General features: G+C 37.0%; 1 protein-coding gene across 48 annotated transcripts in view; it reads right to left on the bottom strand.

Annotated features, from left to right (window-relative positions):
- The window catches only part of PTK2 (protein tyrosine kinase 2), a 360,020-nt gene that overhangs the window by 278,062 nt on the left and 67,884 nt on the right, over positions 1 to 14,074 (bottom strand). For 35 of the 48 annotated variants that reach the window (XM_035276524.3, XM_035276540.3, XM_078353054.1 and 32 more), the window contains one exon: positions 9,998 to 10,081. The exons of the other annotated variants lie outside the window; for them this stretch is intronic. The gene's annotated coding sequence lies outside the window, so the exon portion shown is untranslated. The remainder of the gene's footprint in view (positions 1 to 9,997; positions 10,082 to 14,074) is intronic. 48 annotated transcript variants of the gene reach the window in all.

The raw sequence follows: 14,074 nt of genomic DNA, 5'->3' as shown, positions 1-14,074 counted from the left end.
CTGCAATCCCGAGCTGTTATCGATCGGCCATCTTGGATCCTCCTCCGACTCATCTACTTATCTTAACAAACTACCCATGGGGTAGATACTGTTATCCTCATTTTACAATTGAAGAAATCGAAGCACAGAGAGGCTAGGTAGCTTAAAGTCACAATGTCACATAGCTTTTCAGTTGCAAAGCTGGAAATCTAACTCATGCAGTCCGGCTAAAGTCCATGTACTTCACCAATTTGCTGCAGTGCTTTACACCTATTTTCTCAATTAATACTTTTAACAACCAACAACATAGATGATATTACAATCCATGTATAACACATGAACAAATAGAGGAACAGAGAAATTAAGTAACATACCTGATATCACAACTAATTGGTCAGTTGCACAGCTGGGATATGCATCAGGCATTTGGACACCAGCCAGATCACACAGTTAAACCACCACCTATTGTATCACCTATCTCCAGATACTACAAAGGTTTCCAGAATCTGGAAAGAATCTGGAAACAGGCCTACAAAGGGTAAGAATCACAGTGAGGACCAATGGGACAAAGAAAGCACGAGAAGAAACACAGCAAAGACTATGGGACAGATAAACTGCTCTTATCCCCATAAACACCCTAATTCACCAAATTGTGAAACTCATGCAATAGTCCTCTGGTGTCAGCAAACCTGCCCAATACAAATTCAGATAAAAGCCATCACACTACATGTCATACATGTAGCTGGTACTTGACAGGTATCAAAATCACCTGAAAATAAATATAACCACTGAATTAAGCAACACTAAAATATATAAATAGATGGGAAAATGCAACTCTTATCATGAAAATCTTATTTACTATTTCTGCCAATTGGGTAAGACAATAATTATCTTTTACAATGTGTATTCTCAAGTAACTCTAAAATTAATGGGATAATAACTATTTCCTTTCATTATCTAAAAAGGCAAAGACAATAAAACCCTGACCTTATTAATCTAAGCAGTATTTTCATAAACTCTAATTAATGACAATTTCTTATATCTGTTTTGCCATATAGACAGAGATCAAAGCTAAAAATCAGATTTAGAAACTGTTAAGGGGTTATCTGCTGTAATTGCTTTTTTCTTAAAGGCTCCTGAAATCTTTAAGAAGATGTTGCATTAGGTTTTCAGTTGCAGTGGTAGAAGCATAATGACACAGGACAGGATAAGAAGCTCACCAAAATTTTCAATCTATCCATCTATGTTATAAAACAGGGGGCTATTTTTTGCTTATACTGACTATAATAATGCAAATATCAGGCCAGGCGCGGTGGCTCAAGCCTGTAATCCCAGCACTTTGGGAGGCCGAGGCGGGTGGATCACGAGGTAACAGACTGAGACCATCTGGTCAACATGGTGAAACCCCGTCTCTACTAAAGATACAAAAAATTAGCTGGGCATGGTGGCGCGTGCCTGTAATCCCAGCTACTCAGGAGGCTGAGGCAGGAGAATTGCCTGAACCCAGGAGGCGGAGGTTGCGGTGAGCCGAGATTGCGCCATTGTACTCCAGCCTGGGTAACAAGAGCGAAACTTCGTTTCAAAAAAAATAAATAAATAATAATAATAATAATAATAATGCAAATATCAAAAGGCAATCCAGTAGTTACTTAAAGTTAACATATCCCAAAACAAATATAAAACTTTTATTTTACGGAAAATGCATATATACTTATGCAACGTATTTCATCACCGTGAACTTTTTTTACCCTAAAAAAAAAGTTTTTATCCAGTTTGACTGCTCACCTTATTTAACAAATAGCAACAGTATTAAACAATTGTGTCTTTCCAAATTAGGTTAACTTTCCAAGCTAACTGAAGCAGAGAAAACCACTGATAAGGATGTAAAGGCTCTCAGTCACTTGTCAGAAATTGGGCTTTGCAGTCCCAGACATATTAACACTAGTCTAGGGGTCTGACGGTGTCAGGAGGACCCCTTGTGGTGAATGTGAATCCATCTACAACCTGCATTTCTCAGCTAAACGTGAAAAATCAACAATATACAATTTAAATTAATCCCTCATGGTGGCCAGAAAAAGTTAATCATTACTACAGTTAGACTCATACTTTGTTTTCAAAAAATATCAGGCTGGGAATGGTGGCTCAGACCTGTAACCCTAGCACTTTGGGAGGCCAAGGCAGGTGGATGACCTGAGATCATGAGTTCAAGAGCAGCCTGACCAACATGGTGAAAACCCATCTCTACTAAATAAAAAAAATTAGCCGGGCATGGTGCCGCATGCTTGATCCCAGCTACTCCAGAGGCTGAGGCAGGAAAATGGCTTGAACCCAGGAGGCGGAGGTTGCAGTGAGCCAAGATTGCACCACTGTACTCCAGCCTAGGCAACGAGAGTGAAACTCCATCTCAAAAAAAAAACTTATATATATATATATATATATACACACACACACACACACACACACACGAATAATATATAAATATTATATATATATTTAAAATATATATGTATAATAGCAGCATCTAGTGTGGACCCACCCCTCCTCATATCTATATTCCAAACAACAGACATAAATAAGACAGCTTTTCTTCTTTCCAAACACAGCTACACAGTAGTTGGTTTTTTTTGGTCAGCTTCCCTCCCATATGCTTTTGGTTTTGTCATGCTTCTATCAATGTATGTTATTCCAGCTTACCAAGAAATTTCAGGAGTCACTTTTCCAATTCTATCTAAAAATGTTTATCATTAAAAAATGTTAAAACCAACCTAACACCCATTATGATAGCTGCTATGAAAAAAACAAACAGAAAATAAGGTTTGGTAAGGATATGAAGAAACTGAAACCCTTGAGCACTGTTGGTGGGAAGTAAAATGGTACGGCTGCTATGGAAAACAACATGGAGGTTCCTAAAAATATTAAAACTAGAACCACCATGAAGATTCAGCAATCCCACTTCTGGGTATAATCCAGAGAACTGAAAGCAGGGTCTGGAAGAGATATTCATACACCCAAATTCATCGCAGCATTATTCACAATACCCAAAAGGTAGAAGTAACCCAGGTGTTCATCCACAAATAAATAAAATGTGGTATATAAACTCAATGAAATATTATTCAGCCTTAAAAAGGAAAGAAATTCTAACACATGCTGTACCTTGAGAACATTACACTAAGTGAAATAAGCCAGTCACAGAAGGATAAATAACATCTGATTCCACTTATATAACATATCTAACATAGTTAAATTTATGGAAGTAGGTAGTAGCAAAGTGGTTTCCAGGGGATGAGGGTAGAAGGAGAGAAGTTGCTTTATGGGCATAGAGCTTCACATTTTCAAGAAGAAAAAAATTCTAGAGATCTGTTTCACAAAACTGTAATATATTTAATACTACTGCAACAGTACACGTAAAAACTAATAGATTTCAAATTTTTTTAAATTAATTTTTATCACAAATTTTTAACTTAAAAAATGTTAAAGTATTTTAAAAGAGTAAATCTCATTTGTATTTTACAACAAATCTACAAATGTGATATAATTACATTTACTTTTATAAATGAAGAAAAAAGCTTTGAGAGTTTAAGAACAAGTCTAAAGTGAAAGAGACAGAAAAAAGAGATAACAACCATTCACTGGCTAAGGGCTTAATATTGTTCCAGCCCTGTACAAGGGGGTTTTTGAATGTGTGTGTTTTTAAAAGCCACGGTGCCCAGCAGCGGGTTACATTTTAAAATCCCAGCACTTTGGGAGACCAAGGCAGGTGGATCACCTTGAGGTCAGGAGTTCGAGACCAGCCTGACCAATATGGTGAAACCCCATCTCTATTTTAAAAATAAAAATATTTTAAAGAAAAATAAAATGTAACCCCCTAATAAACTTGGAGACAATTACTGATATCATTTAAAAAAAAAAAGAAAACTGAGGCTCACATAGGACTTGTGATATCAAAGGACTTGTGATACAATTAGATTATAAAAGTACAAAGTCAAAGCCACATGCAACTCTGAAGTCCAAATGATTTCATCTTTTCCACCCCCCTAAATTTAAAGGTCCATTCAGTCTATTTCAAGTATCCCAAAACCCAAAATCTGACACATAGTATTAGATTTGTGACCTTGGCATTTTTTTTAACCTCCCTCTAAACTTAGTTTCTCATCAGTTAAATGAAATTTAAAATGGTATTATTTCTCACAGTTATGACAATGAAATATTATAACCCTAATAAAGGGTTTTGAGGCACCCAGTATATGAATAAAGGCTCCATGTCACTATAAGTACATCATTACTGTCTGCCTCTTCTGTGCATAGGCAGTAAGCTAAGCATTAGGGATCCCAAAATAATTGGAACAGAGTCCTATCCCCTAAGGAGTTCACAATCCGTCAGAAGACAAGCACACAGATCAGAGTACCTACAAGTCTAACTTCTGGCAGATTGGTCTAATAAACCTCCAATAAATCTCTTCTATGTTTTAAGGCAGTTTGACGCTTAAATAATAGGTTTATTTATAATACTAAAACACTGTCAACAGCCTACATGCTCAATAGAAGGGGAATGAATGAATAAATAATGGTTGGAACATCAAAATAAATGACTATTTTAAAATAGTGTTTCTGAAAATTTTTCATTGACACTGGAAAATGCTTATTAAAAAAAAAAAAACAAGTATCAAAAGAATAAGGCAGTTCCCAGTACTAAACAGCAAGGATTTCAAGACAGACATATATTTTAAACTTCTTTGTCTTCTACCCTATGCTTCAGTGCACCACGCTCTTCCTGATCTGTCTTTATGTCTCATTATTTTGTGTTTTTGTAGGTTCTTAAGGTAAAATCATAGACAACTGATGTTTTTTTTCCTTTTAGTTACATAAATGCTTAGTTATAAAGCTCCCTCTTAAGTATTCTTTCAAGCTGCATGATAAAGATTGATGTTATATTTTTACTATTCTGTTTGAAATAATTTTCTAATTTTGGAACGTTTTCTAATTTCTCTTTCAATTTTAGACTCATGTATTATTTAGAAAGGTAGTTCATTTCTAAGTACTGAGGACTTTACTGGATGTTGTTTCTTTCATTTATTCTTTTGAACAGAAAATACACCTGCATGGTATATTTGCTGTAAGTTTAATTGGGGAAAAAAAACAAAAGAAAAGAAAATACAGGCTCGGAGCAGTGACTCACATCTGTAACCCCACCACTTTGGGAGGCTGAGATGGGTATATCACTTGAGACCAGGATTTTAAGACCAGCCTGAGCATCACGGTGAAACCCCATCTCTACTAAAAATACAAAAATTAGCCAGGTGTGGTAGCACACACCTGTAATCCCTGCTACTCAGGAGGCTAAAGCACAAGAATTGCTTGAACCCATGAGGTGGAGGTTACAGTGAGCCAAGATCGTACCACTGCACTCCAGCCTGGGCGGAAGAACGAGACTATCTCCAAAAAAACAAAACCAAAAAAACAAAAAAAAGGAAAGAAAACAAAATACAATTATTATTAAATACATGGTACAAAATTCAAATGGATATTCAGTGAACCATAAACATCCCCCTTGTTCACCCTGCCTTCTTTCCATCACATTCTCTCTACATAGAATCACACACATATATAAAACAAATTGTTTCTGGTATTCAGAAACAAGTTCTAGAACATCAACCACGAAAAAGAGAGAAATACAAATAAATAACTAAAACTCATAAAGGAACTATAGGCATTACAGAAAATAAATCATAAATCTTAATAAATCACTGCTCCAAAATCTTGTTTACAATTATAAGAAATTGAAAATAAACCCCTGGCTTTTCCCTAAAATCCTAATCCTGAAACAGATTTTCCCAAATCAGTAAATAGCACTGGGGTCAGTGTCATGCGCCTGCAGTCCCAGCTACTTGGGAGGCTGAGGCAGGAGAACTGTTTAAGGACAGGAGTCTGAGGCTGTTAGCATACCATGATCATGCCTGTGAATAGCCACCGCACTCTAGCAGCCTGGGCAACATAATGAGACTTTGTCTCTAAAAAATATAAATTACAAGAAAACTTTTTTAAGTAAATAGCAACTCCATTCGCCTAGTTGCTAATGAAAACACCTTGACATCATCCTTGATTCCTTTTCTTTAGAACACAACTATCCAAACAAGTCTTAAAATTTATGTCACACCTCTGCTCAAGATCCTCAGAACAAATGCACAAGACCTTATGATGGCCCTGCATGCTCTAAGAGATTTAAACACCTGCCCAATCTTCCTGCTAAATGGCCCTAAAATTTTTAAAAAGTAATGTTTATCAAGTCTATATTCTTCTAAGCCTTTGCTATAATAGTGAAGAAATTTTCTGACCATCTGTTATTATAGACTTATCCCTATTTTCTGCATATAAGTTCACTTCTGAAAACAACTCTCTCTCTAGCAGATGTTTTCTCTTCTACCAGTTTTTGATAATTACTTGTACTTGCCACCCTCAAGCCAGATACTGATAGTGTCTTGAATAAAATATTACCTTTTCTTAGTAACAATAACTATCCCCTTTCCCAGTTATAGTCTTAATTTGCTCAACATTTAAAATGAGTTACTTCTAAGACTGGAAACTTATGTTTCCTGAGTTAAGACACAATTTTGTTCAAATGCAGTTTCTCAACTTACAGTGTGACCTTCAACAAGGCATTCTAATCTCCATAAGTACTATTTGTAGAAAGGGCATAAACTACATATAAGGACTTCCCTATTTCTAAAAGCAAAACATCAGGCATTTATGTGACACCCTGTAAAGCTTGACAATTCCTATAAGGAAACTATGCAGGAATACCTTGTCCAGCATCATATATTTATTTAGTTACAGCATGCCAACTTCTATAGAACCATGAATCTGTGTCATTCAAATAGTGGGGTACAAGCACACTGCACCTGTTCAATTCCCCACACTGACCTACTGAAGTACACTAGTCCATTAATATCAGTCAATAGAAGAAGAATAGAAGAATTTTCCCAAAGACAAAGTTGTGGTGCAGAAAGAAGAGAGTGAAGGGAAGCAGGGTAGCACATCTGAAACCGACCCAACCCCTGAAATTCCGAATTACTTAAAATGATAGGTGTTTTTTCTATTTTAGCTAATATAAGTGTGCTTCTGCCATTTAGTGCCCAAAATTTCAACTAATAAAATCCTTAAACAGAGTCCTACAAACTAGCAACATTCCCAATCACCCAAAAACCATGCTAAAAGGATTATTCTTCCACTCATTCTGCTAAGATTAAGTAAGTACCTACTAAATGCCAAACAGTGTTTGACACATCAATGTGTGTCAAAGACAGGGATATATGCATGTAAGATGTGCTGATAAAAATTTAACAACCAGCTCTGCAGGGACTAAAGGGGAGAAGCCTCAATTTGTGGTATCTGCTGAATTCTGTATGTCTCATACACATGTGCACATATTTCTGTTGTATGTGCACATGGGAGTGGAACCACTAGATCCAAGAATGTGGGTATGTTTAATGTTTACTATGTACCGATAAACTACTGTACAAAGTAGGTGTACAAATTTATGCTCCCATCAATAGTGTATGAGAGTTCCCACTGCTCTCTAATAGTCAAAAGCAAGGGTGAAACATATAGGCTTGAACTCCTGGGCTCAAGTGATCCTCCTTCCTCAGCCTTCTGAACAGCAGAAACTATGGGTGCACAATACCACACTAAGCTACTTTTTAAAAAAACTGTATAGAGATGAGGTCTTGCTTTGTTGCCTAGGCTGATCTTGAACCCCCGGCTTCAAGTGATCCTCCTGCATCAGCCTCCAAAAGCACTGGGATTACAGATGTGAGCTATCAATGACTGCTAAAGGCACTGGAGGGAAGAATCATGACACCTTATGAACTAATGATTAACTTTCCTGTCCCAAAAAGGAGGATGTGAAGCCAATGGCAACTATTACTGCCCCCTAAAACTGAACCGAGGTCTAACTAAACCTCTAAAAGCCAGCTACCAAGAAACATGAATTAAATAGCATCACATGATACAGTAAGCCAAACTGAGAATATGAGAAATTCTATAGGGCAATTAGCTATTTCTGAGAATACCAACAAAAACTGTTGTTTAAAAATAAAATGGCCAAGGTGGGAGAATTGCTTGAGGCCAAGAGTTGACCAGCACGGGCAACAGAGTGAGATACTGCCTCTACAAAAAATATAAAAATTAGCCAGCCATGGTGGCACACACCTGTAGTCTCAGTCACCGGGAGGCTGAGGTGGGAAGATGACTTGAGTCCAGGAGGTGGAGGCTGCAGTGAGCTAAAAATCACATCACTGCACTCTAGCCTGGGCAACAGAAACAGACTCTGTCGTAAAAACAAACAAAAAGAACCAACACATAAAAAGGATTATTTTTTAAAAGAAAATTGGGAATAATTAAAACATTTAAAAATTAAATATTAAATAAACCTAGTTATTAGAAAATTTTTTTAAATTACTTTTAATTTTGTGAGGCAGAGTAATGGTACTGTGATTGTATTTCTTAAAAAGTTCTTATCTGTTACGAATATATACTAAACTTAGATGGGTGAAACTATATGAGGTTTAGGATTAGTTTTAAAATACTCCAGCAAAAAAGTCTGGAACAGGGAACACAATGTTAAAACTGGGGCTCATTATCCTAGTCTCTTTACTTTTGTAAATATTTTTAAATTTCCAAAATAAAATGATTAAAATATAAAGAATAAAACTGAAGGAAAATCCACTACATCAATTCATTTTTCTAACAAATTTGTATAAACAATCAGCACTGCAATTACAATATTAACAAGTAACACGTGATCTTAAATCAATCATCAATCAGAGGTTAGAAAAGCATTATCACAATTGTTAAATGTATATAGCTAATTAGAACTATGAGAGCATTAAAGAAAGGGGGAAATAGGAACAACTTTTCAACAACATATAAATGTTTACTTTATATCTGTTTGAGAAACTGTCCATAAATGATACAACCAAACTGAAGGAAAAAAAGCTACCACTCTCCACCTATGAAACATTCCAGGGCCCCAGGGCATATTATAGCAGGAGCTACCATGGAAAAGAAAAAAATGATTCATATTAACAACTCAAGAAGGCATCAAGAAAGAATCAGGATTACAATTCACCAAAGGCAAGCACTCCCACTCCAGAGGTGGTAAGCAACTATGCCTCAGTGTGACTTATCCTGACAGATTCTGAGAGAGCATAAATAACATCAAGGTTAACATGTATCCATAGTTCTCTGGCCCCAGGATCCATCAGCTGTAGACAGGTCCACCCAGAAGAAAGTTATTAATACCTCGGCCTGATTATAAAGGGGGTCATCCTATACTAGAGACGAGGGAAGACTAGGAGGTGTTCAAAGCTGAGTCCAGTTCCAAAGCGGCTTGCACAGACCTCTGAGATTCACTCTGTTATATGAAACCAACAAAATGAAAGTTTTTTTCTTAATGTGCTATTCATGTAATCTTAATGTTCAGTATGTCCGCATTTTTAGAGTAGATCAGAGCCTTAGCAACAAAGTGAAACCCCCCATCTCTTCAAAAAGAAAATTTTTAAAAATTAGCTAGGCAAGGTGGCATGCACCTGAAGTCTTGGGTACTCAGGAGGCTGAGACAAGAGGATTACTTGACTACAAGTGAGCTATGATAGTGTTACTGACCTCCAGCCTGAGCTGGAGTAAACTCTGTCTCTAAAATTAGAAATAAAAATAATTAAGTAGGTCAGAACCTTATAGCTTTGTGAATTCAATCTTTTTAACTAATAAAATCAATTGCGGGAAAACGAGAAGCAGGATCAATGAGCACTGTAATTTTTATACATCTACATCACCTAAAGAGGTCAAGGGAAGACAAACATGTACTGTATAGATAAATCAACATCATTCTAAATTCTAATAATGTACTGAGTACTCAGAAAGTCTACAAAGAGGTAAAAGGTAAAACAGGGAAGGAAGGGCCACTATAATAAAAAGACACTTCAACTAAAAGCAAAAATAACTTGCTGGGCCCATTTGCTACCTGGAATGCAAACGTGGGGGGCCTTCTTGCCTCACTGCACCGACCAACGCTGCTGTTATGTTTCAGGGGGCATCTTTAGTTGACCTAAAAAGAAAAGAGAGATCAGATCTTGATCTATCTCAGAAACAATCTGTAACCAATTTAAAAATTTGACCTCCTTAACTTTCACACCTCCACCAGCAAATTACAGAACCATCTCCAAATGTGTCACAGCACACTTCACATCAGAGACTTTGGTTGCTATGATTTTTAAGCATAGCATAGTTACAAATTAAAATACTACATAAAATTTTAAACAAGTCCCACAACTGCTTTAAATCTAAAAATCACCATTATCTGCAGTTCATCAGTAGAACAGGACAAAGGATATTCTAGAGAACAACATCTTTCTTTAAAACTTTCTAGGAAGATAACATTTTAGAGAAAAATACCGCTTTCAGTTAATTATATAAAGCTATTATAATTACTGCTCTTTTGGGATATGGCCTTTCCATGCATCTTAATAGTTAATAAATTAGTTCATTCACAAACAGGAAAGCTAAACATCAAAAACAGATATAAGGATAATTAACAGCAACTAAAAGCATTTGATTTCTGCTCCTAAAGAAATAAGAATTAGTTAAATATAATATAGAAATATGGATCTCCTGTATTTCAGATGTCATTAAAATATACACCTAATTTGCACATTTTTAAGAAATTTTTTAAAATGAATGATGGAGGGCAAGAAACTGCAAATATATGTTTACAAATTTTAAATTTTTTATAATCATTACTGTATAGTTTTATACTTACTTCCTGGGGAAATTATAACTTACTTCAGCTGTGGTTGTATTTCCACATCTGATTTTCTGAAAATAAAGTTATGCCATGAATTTGTCTATATAAAGTGGACTTAAATATGAGAGGAGGAAAGTTTATTTTTATGGCCTAAGTATATATAAAGTCTGGATATAATTACAGGTGGTTTAAAGTATACTCTAATTGGCACCCTTGAATTACTACCTAAGAACCACCTTTGAGTACAGAAATTTGCTAATATGTATTTCCCAAGTTTAAGAAAAGCAAATGTCATCTTTTAGTTAAAAAATAAAAAAGAAACCTGATTTAACCTAAGAAAAATAGGCAAGAAAACAAAAATAATGGGATTACTACCTACTGGTTTAATGTAACTACATATTCCTAGGCCCAAAATATATCAAATACGTTTATGTATTTTTAATGTGACCACAAAAGTACAACATGTATATACTACAATGTAATCTTTACATATAGATTATGATTTAGTTGGGCATGGTGGTAGCAGCTGCACGTCTGTACGTCCCAGCTATCAGGGAGGCTGAGGCAGGAGGATCACCGGAGCCCAGGAGTTCAAGTCCAGCCCAGGCAACATAGCAATACCCCATCTCTCACAAACAAAACAAAAAGAGTATGACCGAAATTACTTCTTCTGTTCAAAACTATCCTCAGTACAATCTCATTTTTCGTATCCTCAAATTTAACGGCTCTCTACTTCATTCTAACAGTTATCTAAGATGACAACACAACCTTCTCTTCACATCTATCACAATTCATGGTACTAAATTCAGAGTTTCTTTGTCTCCTCTCATGCAAAGAGAGATGATGCAAATAGAAGGCACCCTTCACTAAGTCCACTAGCGTAGGGTTGTTCTGTTTCCCTGTGCCTTCATTCTATGTCCTGACCAAATATCAGGGTGCCTTGACTGTTCTGTGACCCAGCCAGGTGCAACTTTTCCCCAGCAGACACGAACCCAGTACAGAACCTTGAAACATTCCCAGGTACAGATAAAGGTGTCTAAGTTGCTGCATGAAACACTGAAAGAAACTAGCCCTGGACCTGAGACAAATTTCTCAAACTCATAAAAACTCCACACTTTAATCCCCTTGCTACAGATATACCTAAAGAGAACACTCCCACTGCATTTTTTTTTTTTTTTTTGGCTGTCATGAGGATTGTCATAATCCTCTCTAAGTTTCCCCAACGAATGCTCTAGACTGATCACCCAGCCCCATTCCAGAATATGTTTGGGTCACTCCCTTATGGGAACTGCCCTGCCACTGCTTTTGGGGCCAGCCTTAGACTCAGTGGTACAAAACAAAGTGCTTCAGCTGAGAAAACAACTCTGTACCACACCTTGGGTAAATATCTGGCAGCAGCCACAGTATGTCCTAAAATAAAAACAGCCTTCATGATTACTGTACAAATGCCACGCAAACATTTGAACAAGCTGTGTTATCTTCCTCTTCTCAATAAAATCCACTTACAAACTGACTGTTTCCATAATAAAAATATTTTAGGCCAGGAGCGTGGCTCACGCCTATAATCTCAGCACTTTGGGAGGCCAACGCAGGCAGACTGTCTGAGGTCAGGAGTTCCAGACCAGTCTGCCAACATGGTGAAACTGGGACTCGACTAAAAATACAAAAACATTAGCTGGGCGTGGTAGTGTGCACCTGTAATCCCAGCTACTCATGAGGCTGAGGCAGGGGAACTGCTTGAACCAGGGAGGTGGAGGTTGCAATAAGCCAAGATGGTGCCACTGCACTCCAACCCAGGTGACACAGTGAGATTCAGCTCAGGGAAAAAAAAATTAGCTAGGTACAGTGGTGCACGCCTGTAATGTCAACTATTCAGGAGACTGAGATGGCAGGATTGCTTAAGCCCAGGAGTGCAAATCCAGCCTGGGAAATATAGTAAGACCCCATTCTCCATACTTTTTTGAAAAAAGAGTATTTTTGCATCAAAAGTTACACCCTGGTTTCCAACCTTCTTACATCTTCTTACGTGAATAAAAGTAGGGTTGGGGAAGAAAAGGTAAGGGCTGGGAGCAAACAAAGGAGGATACATTTTCTTCAACAGGCTGAACAATCTTCCAGATGTATACACAGTAAACTTTACTGTCTAATGAATAAAAGTATATCCTAACCTTTAAATCTAAAGACTTATTCTAAACATTTAAAGCCAAATTCAAAAGAACTATACATTTTATTTTTAAATTATGTTTACTAATTCAAAATTTTTCATTCAAGAAATTGCAAAAGAATTAATGACAAGCATACATAAGTGATCCAAGTTTTCCCCAATGTATCACTGCTACTGACATGTGCACTATACAAATTCAGCTCCATACACTGCAAGTTCAGCTCTCACAATGATCAAGTCGCATCCACCCCCGCTCCATCAAACAATGATAGAGTTAGGGTCCACAGTCTCCACACAAATCCAACAGGTAGCCTTCATCAACCCTGCAGGTCCAGAATAAAATTATCATTTTGGGTTGCACAAATCTTCCCCATTCAAATCTTATGTACCATTTCTGGCCATGTGGCCTAAAAGTCACATCTAGTCCTTCATTTTAGGTCATGTTGTCACCTATGTCATATATATGCCCAAACACCATTATTCTACCAGAATTTTTTTATTTCAAAGCTGTTGTCACTAGGAGATAAAAACTAGGTAGTATGCACACATTTATTCGTTTTATGGCGAATCATTTCATATAAGGTTTGTACAATGGAAAATTATTTTTCCTCCTCTGGCATTAACTTTAAGTGATAATCTCAATGTCGTAAATTAACAAAGAAAGATGCCTTTTAAAAAGGAGATACTGTTACTAAAATTAACATCAAAAACTAGGGGAAGTGCCAAAAATAACTCCAAATCACCAAGTAATCGTCTGAAAGATGAGTGGGGAAAAATGAACAAAAGAAAAGAAAAGAGTACTGGGCCTGAGCCACTGGAGGCACTCGACTGTGTGATGAATGAAAAAAACAAATCCAGGCCGGGCACGGTGGCTCAAGCCTATAATCCCAGCACTTTGGGAGGCTGAGGTGGGTGGATCACGAGGTCAAGAGATCAAGACCATCCTGGTCAACATGGTGAAACCCCGTCTCTACTAAAAATACGAAAAATTAGCTGCACATGGTGGCGCATGCCTGTAACCCCAGCTACTCAGGAGGCTGAGGCAGGAGAATTGCCTGAACCCACGAGGCAGAGGTTGCGGTGAGCCAAGATCGTGCCATTGCACTCCAGCCTGGGTAACAAACGAAAGTCTA

This window comes from Callithrix jacchus, chromosome 16 (assembly GCF_049354715.1).
Source record: "Callithrix jacchus isolate 240 chromosome 16, calJac240_pri, whole genome shotgun sequence".
NCBI classification, from domain to species: Eukaryota; Metazoa; Chordata; class Mammalia; order Primates; family Cebidae; genus Callithrix; species Callithrix jacchus.
This window is presented reverse-complemented; position numbering and strand designations above follow the sequence as displayed.